The following is a 14,172-nucleotide window of genomic DNA, read 5'->3' on the forward strand; positions in this document are numbered from 1 at the left end:
CTTTATTCTTGATTCTTTTGCAAGACTTCCAATCGGATGATGTCGAAATTTGGAAGTTTGGCTCAGGGTCATGGTGCAAAAGACCCTAGGTTGAAATTACTCCGAACCATCCCTTTAAGCCAGTGCTGATTGTGGAAAGGAGGGATTGGCTAAAGCAGTGATTTTTTTTCTGTTAGTCAGCATTTAAGCCCCTTAAAGGTGAAGTGAATTTTAGAGTAAACAGACAATAAAGTTGTATTGTATCCACCTTTTTCCTACGGCCCATGATGCTTTGCATCAATAGGCCTTTATCGTTCACCATGGCTGCCAGTTATCACTGGACCACTTCGCTCTCGCATCTCCCAAACTTGATTCCATTTTAATGGTTTAATTAAATTGTTATAACCAATTATTTAAAATGTAATGATTTAAGCAAAACTTTCTTCGAAGGTTAAACCAAACTTTCTTGACGGGTTGCCGTGTAGACATTTGAGTCACTCTGTGTTTTTATATGACGATAGTTTATGAAGCTAAAATGCTGCTGAAGTGACTCTCAGAGCGGCTGTGTTGATGAAGTGCATTAATGTCCTCATATAGGCTGAAAACATCGCGAGCATCATGCGTGCCTCAGTGTGTGTGTGTGTGTGTGTGTGTGTGGTAAATGAAACAGCGTGTCTGTGCTGTCCGTTAAACTGTAAACAGTCAGTGAAAGATTCGCTCTATGAACACCATAATAAGTATTTTTCAAAAACTGGGTACAATAAGATGACATTACTTGACATTACTCACCCTTCAACAATCGAACATTAAAAGGATATTTTAAAATGTAAAAGCATTAACAAATTACTACAACAGACCATGAATGACCCCTGATTATTTCCGTAGCAACATTATGGATGTGTTAAATAACACTGTAGTAATATTTGTATTATGCAACATATGTTGCCTTTAATCAAAAATGTTAATTAACTGCAGTCATTGAGTGATTTATATTTCAGTTTCGTAATTTTGACAGACAATATTGCTTACAGAAAGTAAAAACTGCTGACAATTCGGCTACATTTTAAAGGGGTCATATAATGTCATTTTTGTACTAATATGATTATTTAGGGTCTAAATTAAAAGTTTGTAATATACTTTAATTAAAAATTCTCATTAGTATTGTAAGAAAACACTAATTTAACCTGGTCAAAAACAGCTCTGTTTTCAGCACGCCGTTTCAGTGCATGTGTCTTTAAATGATAATGAGCTTTGCTCACCCCGCCCCTCTGTTCTGTGCGTACACCGTTGATAACACAATAACACAATAACCATAACGCGTTGTTCATCATAAACGTGGGATTATGAATTATATTGAGAACGTAGTACATAGAAAACATGCCGTAATGTAACGTTACCCTGAGTGTAAACCTTAGACACATTCATCTTGAAGCGTGCAAGCGATTTGCAAAGATTAATTAATAAAGGTTAATAAAACGTTACACTTACTTCTTCTGGAGGTTCAGCAGGAACACGTAAGTACCGATTATTTTTTTCAAAACCAGCTTTACTGACCCTCCCCACATAGCAACATTGTGTCGGCCCAGATCCGGCCCACATCTGGCACACGTGGAAAGATGATCTGGCCCACATGCAGCGTGGAATTACGGCACTTGGGTGGGCCACTCCTGTTTGCCAGATCTGGGCCACAAGCAGGCCATAGCAATGCCACATATCAGCCAAGAGCAAAGAAATAAACCAGAACTGGACCTTATCTGAGCCACAAAACCTGTGTATATTAAATATGAAGTCATCTCAGCCTGTTAACAAAAAGAATCACTGAAAGAAAGAAGAGAACAGAAAAAAGAGACGAGCAGAAACACAAGAACTACAACTGACTTCAGCCACAGTCTTAGATGAAATCAACTGAAGATAAAAAACATTAAATCTGTGAAGATCTCAGCAGAGGAGGATTAAACAACTCCACAAACAGCATTACCAGCTTCACTTATTACTAACCAGGCTGACTTTATTTCTGTCAGACATCTACAGAAGTTTTTATTGAGAATTAACAGAGGTTTAACTCTGTGTTTCATTTGAAGTCACCATAACAGTGAATAGTGTTTCCATTAGTTGGGCTCTTAACTCGTATTATATCTTTTATTTTTTTTGGCCGATGTGACAGTGTGTTTGTCAAACACATTTGCAGCAGCAAAGAAAGCTAAAGTGAAACGCGATCAGGTGATGATGGTTTTATAATCATCATGAAATAGACTGATTCACTGAGGTAATTTGAATCTAACAATTGTGTTGTACCATTAATATATTCTCATCACAAACCCTGTGTTACTGCAGCGTGAGGTCCAGCAATATTATAACAATCAGTTAGAAGATTTTAACAAACATGAACACGAAAAATTACAGTTCGATGACAAACACAGACATCAATAATCAAGTATGAATCTCAACAATGGTGACAATCTAAAGTACCTTGCTGCAATGCATGCTGGGTACCATCATTGTACAAAACTCCCAGCATGCATTGCAACATGAATAAATTATGCAGCTGAATTGTCCTATTATTTTAATTCTAAATATGTGCTTTTATTTTTTGCTGTTGTTTTTTTTGTGACATTTAGTAGCTTTTCAGTGATGTTCTGAATTAATCTGTTTATCTAAAAAAAAATATATATTGTCACCCTTGTTGAGATTCATGTGCTGATTTTTGATATCTCTGTGTGTCACCGTGGATTCATTTTTCATGTTCGTTAAAATCTTCTAACTGATTGTTATATTGCTGGACCTCACGCTGCAGTAACACAGGGTTTGTGATGAGAATATATTAGTGGAACAGCACAGTTGTTAAATTCAAATTACCTCAGTGAATCAGTCTATTTCATGATGATTATAAAACCATCATCACCTGATCTCGTTTCACTTTAGCTTTCTTTGCTGCTGCAAATGTGTTTGACAAACACACTGTCACAGCGGCCAAAAAAGACAAAAAGATATAATAAGAGTTAAGAGCCCAACTAATGGAAACACTATTCACTATTATGGTGACTTCAAATGAACCAGAGTTAAACCTCTGTTAATTCTCAATAAAAACTTTTGTAGATGTCTGACAGAAATAAAGTCAGTCTGGGGTGCGTTTCCCGAAAGCATCGTTGGCCAACTATGGTCGCAAGTTCCGTCGTTACCAATAGAGTTCAATGGACATTGCGATGAACTTGCGACCATAGTTGGCCAACGATGCTTTCGGGAAACACACCCCTGGTTAGTAATAAGTGAAGCTGGTAATGCTGTTTGTGGAGTTGTTTAATCCTCCTCTGCTGAGATCTTCACAGATTTAATGTCTTCTTTTCTCTTCAGTTGATTTCATCTAAGGCTGTGGCTGAAGTCTTGTAGTTGTAGTTCTTGTGTTTCTGCTCGTCTCTTTTTTCTGTTCTCTTCTTTCTTTCAGTGATTCTTTTTGTTAACAGCCTGAGATGACTTCATATTTAATATACACAGATTTTGTGGCTCAGATAAGGTCCAGTTGTGGTTTATTTCTTTGCTCTTGGCTGAGATGTGGCATTGCTATGGCCTGCTTGTGGCCCAGATCTAGCAAACAGGAGTGGCCCACCCAAGTGCCGTAATTCCACGCTGCATGTGGGCCAGATCATCTTTCCACGTGTGCCAGATATGGGCCGGATCTGGGCCGACACAATGTTGCTATGTGGGATCGTTTGTAAAGCTGTCTGGTGTGAAATGATTCGCGCAAACATGAAAACATTGATCGTGGGGAATCCCCGCGTCAATGCTTTGGCATATTCCCTTCAAAAACAAAACTCAGACACTGTGTCTTCAGCAGTTGTGGGAAATAAAGGATTTTGTGAGTAAAGTCTGAAATTAGAACATGAAGCTGCTCATTCAGTCAAACTGACGGATAAGTATTATTTGTAGCAACCTTATAATCTGAAATTGTAACTTCCCCAAACCGTAAGTGACAACCATAATATAAAACGCAGTTGACTCGTTAGATTTGTTCTAGATCATTAGCAGCTAGGTCTTGTGGTAGGCCTACCTTGGTAATCTGAAAGCATTTTCCTCAGGAGTTGCCTTCTTTCATACATGTGTAGCAGAGCGGGCGTGGTTTGACTCAAATTGATGTAATTTCCGACTACGCCACCTGGGGAATTTCACCCCAAGAATTTAATATAACCTCTAAGCTAATGTAGTAGGTTGAAAAATGTAGGTATATGTAGGTATATAAAATAAAAAGAGGAAAAAATGATACCCCTTTAAAATTTTGTTTTATTCATAAACATTCACCTATTGATGTGTAAATTCATCAGTACATTCTCTGTTGTGGGTAGTTAAAATCTTTATGTTATTATTGTCTCCTGTAGAGGGCGTTTAGCGCTGTTGAATTAAGGTACTGCATCGGGGGCTTTAGAGTTAATTAAACTTTGCCAGAGCTTGCAGCAAGTACTCCTGTCTCACAGCGTCTCTGTTATCATTCTACAGGAGTGGTTAATTCACATCACCCATTCAGGCTTCCCAGTCCTGAAGCGGGTAACAATTTGGGGGCTCGTCCGGGATCAGCGCCACCTGGTGGTCGGGTGCTGATCAGTAAAGAACCATAGTGGTTAAACGTCATTCGTCCCAGACCAGCGAGTTGAACGGCAGACACCAACAGTCCAGTCATGGCTACTCTTCGAAAACTACGGTGGGAGATCGAGAAGCAGCTCCACCTGCTGGTCAGCTCTTCAAACTGCAACGCACTCTACAAGGTAGCCCGGTGTTGCGCGGAGGAGGAAGAAGAGGGGGTCCCAGACGCGGATGCTACAGAAGTGGAACTCTACGACTACATCGTTGATTTCATGCGAGGAGAACAACTGCAGAGTCTAGAGGACCAAGGAATGGCCCGCTTGCTGACCCTTCATGACCTCGTTCGTGAGATGACTGCCACAGAACCAGATTTTGCTACGGATGACGCAGAAAACGAAGAGAGTGTGGGACTGATATCGCAATCTGCATCGACATCAGCGGCTGCAAGGGTGCAGGTAGCACAAACTACAGGTCTGACATCACATTCAAGAGCTGAACAAACTGTTCCACTGCCTAGAGTGTCTGAACAAATGACTGGTCTGATCAAATTCTCTGATGTTGCATCATATTTGCCACGTAGAGAGTTCAAAATTTACGGTGGTCAAATTTCTGATTCAAATTCAGACTTGAGTTTCAACAGCATTTGTAAGCAAATTGATGAAGGTATAGCAGAAAATTTCTCAGAGTCAGAAGTTATTAGAACAGTGTTAAAGGTTATCAAACCTGGTACCTTCAAAGAGATGCTTATTACAAAAGACAGCCTTACCGTAGCTGAGTTGAAACGGTTCCTTAGAGCTCACCTTAGGGACAAAAGCAGTACTGAATTATTCCAAGAACTGAGCAATGCAAAACAACAGGACAGGGAATCCCCTCAACAGTTCATGTATAGGTTAATGGGGCTTAAGCAGAGGGTGTTGTTTGCTTCAGAACAAACAGAATCTGAGTTTCAGTATGACCGTAAACTGGTCCAAGGTGTTTTTCTACACTCACTGTATCAGGGTCTGAATGAAAAATACACGTTTGTCCGGAGGGACATTAAAGCAGCAATAGGTACACAGGAAATCTCAGATGATCAGATCCTAGAACTGATTACACAGTCTGTTAGTGAGGAAACTGAAAGACAAAAGCGAATAGGTCACACTTACAAATCCAAAGCTACAATTGCAAGTGTGACACAGCAGGAGGATGTGAAGGGGCAAAGTTCTTCCCTGAATCATGCCGAAGTTAAAGCCAATCGTGATGCCATTCATGAACTTTCTGTACAAGTATCTGCATTGACCAAGAATCTAGAGAAAGTTGTCATGTCAATGGGCCCTGGTGTTCAACAGCAAACCCAAACAGTCGCTGCAAGTGCACAACAACCAGTAAAGTCAGAAGCAAAGGGTAAATGCCCACAGTGTTTATCCCAAAATGTTGAAGTGTGTACTCACTGTTTCTTCTGTGGTCAAGCAGGGCACCGAGCTGTGGGCTGTCTCATGAAAAGTCGGGCGTTAAAAGAGAGGAGGTCACTGGGGAGGGACCACCAGTGACCGAAGAAGATCTCGTGTCCCAACCTTTCTTCCATGCACCCAGAGGTGAGCAACCTGTAACACAGAACACATCCAACAGAGCAAAGGAAATTGGAGGGAAACGTGTCGCACAGCTGATTGGCAGTCGCTGCATGATAACTTGCCATTTAAATGGTGTCCAGACTCAAATGCTTTTGGACAGTGGAGCTCAGATCAGTATGGCTGGACAGATGTGGCTAAAGAAGAACTTACCAAACATCGAAATCCAACCACTAGAATCTCTATTAGCAGATAGCCAGCTACACGTCACTGCAGCAAATGGGACAGCTGTACCCTTTGATGGGTGGGTTGAGGTTTTATTAGAGATCACAAGTGGCAAACAAAACAAAATCGCCATCCAAGTGCCCCTTTTGGTGAGTCAAAAATGCATGGACTGTCCACTGCTTGGGTTCAATGTAATTGAGGAGATCATAAGGGAGAATAATGACTGTGCAAATAACATGAGCCTAATTGATCTTCTGTCTGAAGCCTTGCAGATGCAAAAAAGTGCCGCTGAAACCTTGGTGTCCACAGTGAACTCTAACCTCCTCCAAGAATGCACTGCCAGCTGTATAGTAAAGACTGGGAAGTCAGGAGCCACCATCCCCTGTGGTCAGGTCCTAGAGGTAAAATGCAGAGTGAGAACATGGCATGAGGGTGGGACCATGATGTTCGAACCAGCATCAGAAAGTTTCATCCCCGAAGGGTTGGAGTTATTTCCTGCTGTCGTAAATGTGCCTCCTGGCACCTCAAAGACGGTGAAAATTCCAGTTCAAAATTCCACAAACCATAACATTTACCTACCTCAGAGACTTGTCTTAGGTAATATCGAACCCATCAGCGAAATTAGACCAGTTTGCTCTTCCTCCAGCATTTCACATCCAGATCAACAGATCAATGGTGCGCTTTTGTGTTCATCCCAGCTTACGTCAGCGGACGATGTCTGTAAAAGGGAACATCATGAGAGGAGAGTTGGAGAAAAATGGCAACCACCTGTTGATCTTGAACACCTCAATAAACAGGAACAAGATATTGTGAGGAAAATGTTGTTTGAGGAGTCAGATGTGTTTGCTCAGGATGAGGGAGACATCGGGTGTATTCCTGATCTGCAGCTTAAAATCCGTTTGTCAGATAATGCACCAGTCCAGAGGTGTTATAATTCCATCCCAAAACCCCTTTATAAGGAGGTCAAAGACTATGTGCAAAATCTGTTGAACAGAGGTTGGATCAAGAAGTCATCCTCATCGTATTCGTCACCAGTGGTATGTGTTCGAAAAAAAGACAGTAGTTTGCGCTTGTGTGTGGATTTTCGAGCTCTTAACCGCAAGACCATCCCTGATCGACATCCCCTCCCCAGGATTCAAGATCTGTTAGACAGCCTTGGGGGAAATTCATGGTTTTCCATTCTGGATCAGGGAAGCGCATACCATCAGGGATTTGTGAGTGAGGACTCTAGACATGTCACTGCCTTTAACACTCCATGGGGACTATACGAGTGGGTGCGTATTCCCTTTGGGTTAACGAACGCCCCAGCTGCATTTCAGCGATGCATGGAAGGAGTATTGGAGGGTATTAGAGATGAGTGCTGCGCACCCTATTTAGATGATGTACTGTGTTACTCAAAGTCCTTCAGCGACCATGTTGACCATCTTCGAAATGTATTTAGTAAGATGAGAGAGCATGGAATTAAACTTCGACCAAAAAAGTGTGAGCTATTTAAAAGTCAAGTGCGATACATTGGTCGCTTGGTGTCAGGAGATGGAATCCAGATAGACCCAGCAGACTTGGAGGCTGTCAGGGCCCTGAAGAATAAGGAACCCCGCACAGTGGGAGAAGTGCGGACGCTGCTGGGATTCCTGAGCTATTACAGGTCTTACATCCAAGACTTCTCGAGGTTGGCCAAGCCACTCTTTGAGCTTCTCCTCACGCCACCTGGAACAAGTGAGAGTGCGCAAAACCCCCAAGTTCCCAATCGTCGAGGTGCACTAAGAAAGAATGAAAAAGGGCAGCTTAACTCGAGAACCCCAATCGTTTGGACTGCAGAACATCAGGCTGTTGTTTCCAAATTTGTCGATATGTTGACAAGCCCGCCAGTGCTAGCTTACCCAAATTTTGACCTGCCCTTTGTTTTACACACGGATGCTTCGAATGAAGGGTTAGGAGCTGTGCTTTATCAGCAACAGGGCAATAAACTCCGTGTCATTGGGTATGGGTCCCGCACATTAACCCCGGCTGAAAAGAACTACCACCTACACTCGGGTAAACTGGAATTTTTGGCACTCAAATGGGCCATCTGTGATAAGTTTAGAGACTATCTCTACTATGCCCCAACTTTCACAGTTTACACCGATAACAATCCGCTGACCTATATCCTCAGCACAGCAAGATTGAATGCAGTAGGGCAGCGCTGGGTGGGTGAGTTAGCGGACTTTCACTTTGACATCCGATACCGACCTGGTAAAGCCAATGTCGATGCTGATACACTGTCCAGACAGCCCCTGAAACTGATTGAAGTCATGGGTGAACACACAGAAACGTTATCACCTGAAACTGTGTCTGCTGTTTGGCAGGGTAGTAAAGCTGTGGCTGACAGTGATGTTCCGTGGGTTGCCGCCTTAGAGCTCAATAGTCCAGGGGAAGATGTAATATGCACTGAAGGCAGTATCTCCACAGTCACCCCTGAAAACATCAAAGCTGCACAACGAGATGATCCAGCAATATGTGAGATAATCACATTGAAAGAACAGGGCTGGACACCAAACGAAAAAGACAAGAATAACATGAAAAAAGAAACAAGGCGACTTCTCTTTGAATGGACCAAATTGGAGCTAGAGGACGGGATCTTGTACCATAAGACAGGACAGACCAGACAATTAGTTCTCCCTCCACGGTTCAAAACCACAGTACTTAAAAAGTTGCACAATGAAATGGGACATGTAGGAGTGGAGAAAGTGCTCCATCTTGCTCGTGAACGCTTTTATTGGCCCTCAATGAGGAAGGAGATTGAGGAGTATGTAACAACTAAGTGTGCTTGCATAAAACAAAAGCATCCACATGTCCACCAACGAGCACCCATGGGATCCATTACATCTAGTTCCCCATTTGAGCTGGTGAGCGTGGACTACTTACATCTTGAGCCAAGCAAGGGTGGTTGTGAGTATGTTCTTTTGCTGGTAGACCACTTCACCCGCTTCGCACAGGCGTACCCTACGAGAAACAAGTCCGGCAAGACTGCTGCAGAAAAGATTTTCCAGGACTTCATTCCTCGCTTTGGGTATCCCGAAAAACTCCACCACGACCAGGGTAGAGAGTTTGAGAACCACCTGTTTCAGAGGTTACAACAGTTGTCAGGAATAGCCCACTCCAGAACCACACCATATCATCCTCAGTGTAACCCTGTGGAGAGGTTAAATCGGACAATTTTGCAAATGCTCAGGACTCTGGAGGAGGAAAAAAAGAAGGAATGGAAGGATTATCTACCTCACATTGTGCATGCTTATAATTGTACCAGGCATGAAGCAACCGGCTACTCTCCATTCTTCCTTTTGTACGGCAGATCACCCCGATTGCCTGTCGACTTGCTGTTTAACCTGGAAAACAAGACAGAGGGTTCAAATCAACAAACTTTTGCACGGAAATGGGAAGACAGAATGAGGCAAGCATATCAGATCGCGAAAGAGAACAGTCAAAAATCTTCAGCAAAGGGGAAAAAATACTATGACCGAGCAGTAAGAGGTGTCATTCTGCAACCGGGAGACCGGGTGTTGGTAAGAAACCTGTCGGAAAGAGGTGGCCCGGGAAAGTTACGTGCATACTGGGAAAAGGACGTACATCGTGTCCTAGAGCGTATCGGTGATGGCCCGGTGTACAAGATACAATCCGAGACAGGTTCCAAGACCCTTCGAGTGCTTCATCGCAACCTCTTGCTCGCTGTCAATGATTTACCTTTGGAAGATCCCATGGCTGAAGCTAAGGAGAAAAGGAAAGGAAAACACAGAAAACAAGTGAGAAATCAGCTGGAGAATGAGTCAGACTCAGATGCCTCAAATGAGGAGGAACATACTTACCGGTATAACCTTCGTACGAACATACCTTGCTATAGATTTGTGACAGTTCCACCAACAGAGAGTGAACTTGAAACTCAAACAACCCAAAATCATTCTTACCTCCGTCCAACTGCAACAGAATTTTATCCTGACGAAAGAGGTGATTCACCAAGGAACCAGGGTCAGGAGTTGGAACAAATTCTTGAGTCTCCATCTGTTCCTGGGAAAAATCAAAGGTCTGTGATGCCAGATGAGGAGAGGCGAAGGGATGAAGGAGAAACAGTTAGAGTTGCAGAAAATGAAATAGAAAGGGGAACTACAGTGATGGAGGAAGGAAATGTGAGAAGGACACAAAGAGTGGGAAAACCAAGAGAAATGTTCACATATGACACTCTGGGTGTTCCATCTTACCAACCCTGGAGAGCAGAGTTACACTCACTACAACTCACACAACCCTATATATCTCAAAATGGGACACATTACTTTCAGTATATGCCCACTAACCCTTGTTGTCATTGTTGTCATAAGGTGTACTGAGGTAGTGATTCAAAGAAGAGAATGAAAGCAAATAAAACATTTTCAGAGGTTATTGAGATGTCAGGAGTCATCAAAAAAAAAATAGGGGAGAGTGTAGTAGGTTGAAAAATGTAGGTATATGTAGGTATATAAAATAAAAAGAGGAAAAAATGATACCCCTTTAAAATTTTGTTTTATTCATAAACATTCACCTATTGATGTGTAAATTCATCAGTACATTCTCTGTTGTGGGTAGTTAAAATCTTTATGTTATTATTGTCTCCTGTAGAGGGCGTTTAGCGCTGTTGAATTAAGGTACTGCATCGGGGGCTTTAGAGTTAATTAAACTTTGCCAGAGCTTGCAGCAAGTACTCCTGTCTCACAGCGTCTCTGTTATCATTCTACAGGAGTGGTTAATTCACATCACCCATTCAGGCTTCCCAGTCCTGAAGCGGGTAACACTAAGGCACGCACAGGTCCCAATCACCGTTGAGTCAGAGACATAAGTAATCGTACAAAAGTATTTTATTTAAGCAACATTCATAGTTAAAAGAGGCATTGACCAGCAATCACACTCATCTCAATTGTTTAATTCTATCATTGGCAGCAGAGGAACCTGGGCTTACCCGCAGAGGCAGTCTCGAGATATCACCCTTATGAAAATTACCCTATACACAGTGCACACACACTAATACACACTCAATGACTCATGTCAGAGAAGACCACGACACACAGTGAGGACGTCACCACCTAAATGGTCACTCGTCTGCCCCCGGGTGCCCAGGCCCTGCCAACAAACAAAAGAAAAAGACATCAAACAGTGATATGAACAAAGAACAAAATAATAATTCACTAATACAATAATCAAACCAAAATAAACATACAAATTCAAAAAGATAAATCAATTAAAGAAATAAACAGGAAAAACAAACAGAAGAAACTCAAATTTCTTCAGCAGGTGATGGCGATTTACTACTAATCAAGGAACCGGCTTTACTGACGAGACGCGCATAACAATATCGTGCGATATATCGCCCAGCCCTATCACTGAGAACAGAATTTACTGAAAACAGTGCACTGGAACAGTCCCCTCGAGACAGTTCACTCAAGACGATTCACTCGAGACAGTTCACTCAAGACGATTCACTCGAGACGATTCACTCGAGACGATTCACTCGAGACGATTCACTCGAGACGATTCACTCGAGACGATTCACTCGAGACGATTCACTCGAGACGATTCTCTCAAGACGATTCACTCGAGACAGTTCTCTCAAGACGATTCACTCGAGACAGTTCTCTCAAGACGATTCACTCGAGACAGTTCTCTCAAGACGATTCACTCGAGACAGTTCTCTCAAGACGATTCACTCGAGACAGTTCACTCAAGACGATTCACTCGAGACGAGTCACTCGAGACAGTTCACTCGAGACTGTGACGTCAGATCACTCGAGTCAGTTCACTCGAGTCGGTTCACAAAACAAAACACAAAACAGATAAAACAGAACAGTCAAAACAAATAAAACAGAACAGTCAAAACAAATAAAACAGAACAGCAGCCGATGAGGAGCAGAGCAAACAGCAGTTTATGATGAAGCAACGGGCAGATAATTCTCATGCAGGACGCCGCTACTGTCCTTATCGCGTGCCTAAAAACAAAACAAAAAGGTGTTACACCGTGATTCCCTCTCGCTTGGCTTCACGCTCGAGCAGTATACTCACAAAACATGCTGTCCCGGGATTACTATCCCCGAACTATGCGGTAGATGGAGTCAAATGTCTCCGACAAACTCGTTGGCAGAAAGCGCAGATAGATCTTACACTACGTTAAACATAGAGATTAGTCAGATTACCCGCTCAGCCAAAGCAAAACTTCATTGACAAGACACCGTCGCATACAAATGCCTCCCTTACCTGTCTCAAATGTCCATACTGAACTCTCCAGAAAGCACACAGACTGGCAAACAGCACTGACAGTGAATAAACAGCTTCAGCAATCTTTTTACGAGCAACACCTGACACTGCACTCCAACAAAAAGCAGCAGGGCGCCTGGGTGACGTCACGGCCCCGGATAGTGACGCACACTAAGGAACCGGTAACCCATGCTCTTATACGCACCGGATGCCAGGCCATTGGCCAAACCATAACAAGTAGGAGGGGTCATAACCCTTCCTGCTACACATGTATGTGAATTCATTCGACGGATTGGGGGTTTCAGGGTTTCAGTCCTCCTAGAGTTTGAGAAAGAAAGAAAAAAGAATGGGGAGAAAAATTTTTTTGTCACTAACATGTTGCTAGAGAATTTGAAACTCCTTAAAATTAGTTTTATCCATCAGAATTTGTTTTGGTTGTGTAACGTATGTAGCCTGGCAAGCCAGACCTACATCAAGGGTTAGGTCTGGCAACTCACCATAGACACGACTCAATCCAAGGGGCGGGATAAACGGCTGTCTTTCAAATTCCCTCTGCACGCAATAGTCCAGCGCTTCAACCACAATCAAAAAAAGATTATGTTTAAACATTAGATTTATGTATTTGAATTGCATATAGAATTTCCATCCATTTGGATTACATAGTTTTAACATAAACCAATTAATAATCTGAATGTGATTCATATTTTTAAGTCATATATAAATTAAACGGATAAGATTTATGTAATTGTATTAATAAACTGAATGTGATTCATATTTGTCAGTCATATGTAAATGAAACGGGTAAGATTTATGTAATAGTACACAGAAAAACGCCCACGTTAAATTAACACTTCTCAGTGTTCATATGTGTGCACACTACAGAGTTAAAGTACCATTGAAGCAGTGTTGAAGTTAATGAGATAATTAAGTGGTGATTGAGCATTAATTATGAACACCTGCTGTTAACAAGCAGAATCACTGAAGAACAGAGAAACACAAGAACTACAACTGACTTCAGACACAGCCTTAGATGAAATCAACTGAAGATAAAAGAAGACAATAAATCTCTCAAGATCTCAGCAGAGGAGGATTAAACAACTCCACAAACAGCATTACCAGATTGACTTTATTTAGTTTCCGTTTTAATGAAATCAATAGCTGTATTTTAAACATTTTGGTAACACTTTAAAATACGGATCCTTCGTTAATGAATAACTACACAGGAACAAATGAGTAACACAATATTAACAATCTAGTAACTACAGTTAACTAACAAGTAACTCTGATTAACAAATTAGTAAGTAATAGCACACAGATTTAAGTGGTAGTTCACTATTAACTAATCAATAACTACTATTTTTTTAATACTTCCCAGAGAAATAATGAAAAAAATTCACAATTCATGCAAAACTTAATAACTAATGCAGGAAAAATTTCTAGCACTAGATTAACATTACTGCTAGATGCTGTACACTAATTATCAATATGTAGTAGCGTAGCAGACTTATGATTTGGGAAAGCTGTCAATAATTAGCCTATGCACTGCTGTCTTTTAGATAACTATTCATAAACGAAATAATTTTTAAGAATTGTTTTT

General features: G+C 41.7%; 1 long non-coding RNA gene across 1 annotated transcript; it reads right to left on the minus strand.

The window, feature by feature from the left end:
• Positions 1 to 12,121: 12,121 nt before the first annotated feature.
• On the minus strand, positions 12,122 to 12,694 carry LOC311077889. Its single transcript, XR_014605025.1, has 3 exons — positions 12,576 to 12,694; positions 12,384 to 12,483; positions 12,122 to 12,310 (listed from the first exon to the last, which is right to left on the minus strand). It is a non-coding gene; the product is annotated as an uncharacterized lncRNA (long non-coding RNA).
• Between the last annotated feature and the right edge of the window lie 1,478 nt (positions 12,695 to 14,172).

This window comes from Abramis brama (genome assembly GCF_963993115.1).
Source record: "Abramis brama genome assembly, chromosome: 2".
Lineage (NCBI taxonomy): Eukaryota > Metazoa > Chordata > Actinopteri > Cypriniformes > Leuciscidae > Abramis > Abramis brama.